This window comes from Eurosta solidaginis, chromosome 2 (genome assembly GCF_040869045.1).
Source record: "Eurosta solidaginis isolate ZX-2024a chromosome 2, ASM4086904v1, whole genome shotgun sequence".
In the NCBI taxonomy this organism is placed as follows: Eukaryota; Metazoa; Arthropoda; class Insecta; order Diptera; family Tephritidae; genus Eurosta; species Eurosta solidaginis.
Genome location: NC_090320.1, coordinates 18745943 through 18750846, shown reverse-complemented (window position 1 = coordinate 18750846; position 4904 = coordinate 18745943). Strand labels below are relative to the sequence as shown.

The 4904-nt window shown below is 39.0% G+C and overlaps 1 long non-coding RNA gene across 1 annotated transcript; it reads left to right on the top strand.

Moving 5' to 3' along the window:
- The first annotated feature begins 240 nt into the window (after positions 1 to 240).
- On the top strand, positions 241 to 3421 carry LOC137242009 (uncharacterized). Its single transcript, XR_010950050.1, has 3 exons — positions 241 to 652; positions 727 to 937; positions 3073 to 3421. It is a non-coding gene; the product is annotated as an uncharacterized lncRNA (long non-coding RNA).
- The last annotated feature ends 1483 nt before the right edge of the window (positions 3422 to 4904 follow it).

Sequence of the window (4904 nt, the reverse complement as noted above, 5' to 3'; positions counted from 1 at the left end):
TAATCGAATGCCTAATGAAGTCAAAAGCACAATGCAACTCTGTTGGCCGCGTTCCGCTTCTTAGTTTTTGGTGTGTTCAGTGCTTAAAAATGTCATTTGTCAAAGTAAATGTCATTGTCTGTCAGTTAGCAATGTCATTATATGCGCTAAAAAAATTTAATTGAATTTAAAAACCAGAATTTGTTGTTTTCATTCCGTTCTTGTCTTTTTGCGCGAGTGGACGTTCAGTGTCATCCTCAGCTCAACGTCGATTTTTTCAGACTTTTTGCTTGAGTTGTAAATCAAGATAGGCCTCAGGGTTGGCTTCTGTGCTTCCCTCGGGCTTTTTGGCGGAGTTAGGAGATGCGGTGCCTCCCTGACCAGGAGTTAGGGCGGTTTTATGCACTCCTAATAGGAATCAGTCACATTGGAAAAATGGCGTGGTGCCAATAAAAAACCTAACCTCAAATTTATATATACATACATAAATAACGGAATATCTGGCGTGACGCCATAAAAATCTAATTAAATTCATATATATACTCAAGTACAACCTGGCGCTATACGGACACATAAAGATCCGTGCCATCATCAATACTCACAAAACGAGTATTCAAAGACGGAAAAAAAAAACAAGAATTTGTTGTTTTCATAATGCAAAATAATAGTGATAGTGAGTAAATAAATATATATACTTTTTATATACACACATGGACATTAAAAATTAAATGAATTTTGTTCCTTTAGCACCAAAACCTAAAAGAAAACGATCGTTTTGGGCTGGAGATGGCGAAGTGGCTATCCTGGATTTGTGGGAAGTGCGTGCTGCTGATCTTCGATCTTCGCGAAAGAATGGCCATATATATAAAGAGATGGCAAACGAGTTGGCAAAGTTAGGCTACAATTACACCGCTCGAGATATTCAAGTCAAGATCGCAAATTTTACCCAGCGATACCGGTAAGAAAATATTTATGGTAATTCTATACGACAGCATGACACTGCTAATACGCGTCCAAAAATATCAAAGGTGTCAAAAGACGCGTAATAATCTCGACAACAATAATCCGAAACCAGAAAATAAAAATTTTATCTCTGTCCGGAGATATTTGCAGTTGAATTTGGCGATTTACATGTGGGTGTTGTTGTTGGCGTACCCACAAAAAATTGTGAACATAAGTGTTTTGCGCGGATATAGTTTTGTTTTCCAAACCGGTGTTGGACCCACCCAGGGTAATTTTTTATAAGCGCGGCCGAAGGTCGCCAATGCAAAAAGGTGTTCTGGCAAAAAAAAATGGGTAATAGTCTAGTTGAGGGGTCGACTGCTAATACGCTACCAAAAATATCGAGAGTGGTGTCAAAAGATGCGTATTAATCTCGGGAACAATAATCCGATGGCGGAAAGAAAAATTTTATCTATGTCTGGAGATATTTGCCGTTGAAGTTGGCGATTTTCATGTGGTTGTTGTTGTGTTTGTACCCACAAAAAAATTGTCCATCACCGTGGCAGTAGCCACGGTTATACCACACACCCGGACTTGGCATGGCATAGCCCAGGGTTATTTTTTATAAGCGCGGCCGAAGGCCACCAACTCAGAAAGGTGTTCTGCGCAAAAATACTATGGATCCCACCTGCGGTTTCGGAGCGCTCCGGGCCATTTTTCGGTTTTTTGGAAATAACTTTTGACAGAAATAAAATTTTGAATTTCCGCTCTCGGATTCGTGGTCCTGATATTTTTGGTTGGGTTTTAGCAGTTGTGAGCTAAAGTAACCCCCGGTTTCGGAGGGACCCGCGGGTCATTTTTCGGTTTTTCGTTAATATCTTTTGAGGGAGTTAAAATTATTAATACTGATATCAAGACGCGTCGTTTGACACCTCTCTTAATATTGGACGCGTATTAGCAGTGTCATGCTGTCGTATAAAATTACCATATTTATATATCAATTAAATTAAAAGTGGGACTAAGCAAACATAATTTGTTTTAGGAAAGAAAAAGCGGAAATGGGTCCTTCGGGGGGATCACCGACGCCTGTTACTTTTTCAATTTTAAACGTTACGTCTTTTTAGGGATAATAATTTTTAGATGGTGTTCTGGGGACATAAGGAGACAGCCGGTGGCGGTTCTGAAAGCAGTGTTTTGGCAGGCCTGTAGCTTCTTCCACTGAGTAGATTTTAGGCTTGGCGACCATATAGGGGACGCGTAGCATGCAATCGGCTGGCCAATTGCTTTGTATATGGTAATGAGCGTTTCTTTGTCTTTTCCCCAAGTACTGTCAGCAAGGAATTTGAGAATTATATTACGGCTCTGGATTTTCGGTACAATTGCGGCTGCATGCTCACCAAAATGTAGATCCTGATCAAACGTCACACCCAAGATTTTGGGGTGTAGGGCAGCCGGTAGCGTAGAGCCATCGATGTGGATGTTTAAAATGGTCGAAATTTGGGGCGTCCATGTTGTAAATAAGGTCGCAGATAATGTCAGCGAGACGAAAAAACTGGAGAGATCAGGGACGTCCTATGGATATTTTAAAAGGCAGCGGGCCATAGTTTTATAGGTGGTCGCCTTTTCTAGATATCATTATAAAGATGGACCAGGGGTGACTCTATAATTTGTTTGTACGATATGGGTATCATGAAAGGTGTTAATGAGTATTTTAAAAGGGAGTGGGCCTTAGTTCTACAGGTGGACGCCTTTTCGAGATATCGCCATAAAGGTAGACCAGGGGTGACTGTAGAATGTGTTTGTACGTTATGGGTATCAAATTAAAGGTATTAATAAGGGTTTTAAAAGGGAGTGGTGGTAGTTGTATATGTGGGGGCGTTTATTGACCAAAATGGGGACCAGGGTAACCCAGAACAGCATCTGTCGGGTACCGCTAATTTATTTATATATGTAATACCACGAACAGTATTCCTGCCAAGACTCCAAGGGCTTTTGATATCGCCCTGCAGAACTTTTTCATTTTCTTCTACTTAATAAAAAAAAAAAAACAGAGAAACAATGTTAATGCTCGGTTTATATTTTTATTGTGTTACGAATATATTAAAAACATGCCATATTTTTATTAAAATTTTTATTTTACACATAATCAAGTACCGCATCTTCAGTACCATCAACACCATCACCACAACTGACATCTACCCCTTCTACACCGCAGCCCTGGTCCAGCCCACCGTCGCCACTACCAGGCTAGTCTGCGATCGAATCTAAAAAGAAAGAAAATATTGTCAGTGTTCACACGAAAGTCATGGAGAAATTTGAGGCGGTGTCAGTGGAAATAACTAATTACATGAAAAAAAGTGAAGAAAACGAAAACAAATTCATGAAAATTGAGGAAGAGAAGGTCAACGCATTGAAACAAATAGCCCAAGACAATAAAAAACTCAAAAACGGCATATTGGCATTTTTAAATAAAAAAAATTGAATATCACATAAAAAAAAAAAATTTATGAATATCACATACATTTCTAAATCTTAATGTCATCAACATATAAAAATAATAAATAAAATATGTACGTACTAAAATAATTGCATAGTCCTCGTCTTATTTCTTCAGTAGATGGATCATTGTCGCCAATCACAACATTAAACTGCGATCTTTCATGACTTCTTCCTACTTCTTGGAACCTCTCCAGCCACAAGTCATTTATTTTATCATTCATTTCATTTAGGAAGTTATGAATGATGCAGCATGCCCTAATTATAATAGCTGCCTTACCAATTCTATTGTCTAAACCTTTTCCAATTCGACGGAATCGTCCTTTTAGCTGGCCAAAGCCATTTTCAGACACCCTTCTACATTTTTAAAGATTATAATTAAAAAGATTTTGAGTTTCAGTTAGCGCTATAGAAAAAGAGTGCGGCTTCATCAAAGTGGTGGAAAATCGGAACGCAGAGTCTCCAATGATGCATATTGGCATATTTACGCCACCTATTTCCTTTTTACTCGCGGCCAGTAGTTCATTTTCTTCCATTACTTTCTTCATTAAAGAGGCATTATAAATCTGTGAATCACTGCATCGTCCTGGAGAGCCGATGTTCACATATAAAAAACGATATCTAAATTGAAAAATAACATAATTAGCACCAATTCATGGCAAGAACTACAACATAGTGTACCTACCTGTAATCCACTACAGCTAATAATATAATGGAATACCATCCTTTGTAGTTGTAATAATCGACTGCATCTTCTGGATTTGATTTTATTTCGATGTGACACCCATCTAGGTAAAAATGGTTATTCCCGTACATGTGCATAAATACATGTAATTGTCCTTACCTATTGCCCCTAGACATTGTGGAAAACCTAGACGATGTAATCCACCCACGAGATCAGCTATAATTTCTAGAGTAGGTGGTAATTTTTTAATAAATTGCGCTGACATTGCTTCGTAAACTTCCTCACAGAACTCCCATAAAATTTTGCATACCGTCGATATTCCAACTCCGAAAAGCTCTGATACCACTCTGTATTCTCCAGCTGATCCCAGAGTAAATAAAGCAATAGCAACCCGTTTCGAAAGTGGTATCGCAAGTCGCCAATTTGTGTCCGACTTCTGCAAATTTTTTAGGAAGCTGCAGAGGGTTTCAAAGCTGGTACGATGCATGCGGGAGTGTGTCTTAAAAAAATCGTCGTCGTTGCAGTCACAAGTGACTTCCCAGAAAGATGAGGGCCGTCCCTGTAATAAAAAGAATTACCTATAACCGGACAGTGTGTTACAAACTATAAATTGACTTACCAATTTCCAGAGGGATCGCCGAGAGGCTTTCGTTGCCATTAACCAGTAAAGGTACATCTGCTGTCGTCTCAGATGCTGCAAAATTAAAAAATTCTTCTCCTTTCGTTTTCTTTGCAAAGCAACGGCGTTGTCGTAACTTGCTTGCATCGATTGCAAAGCTTGCATACTTGCAGTACATGCAAC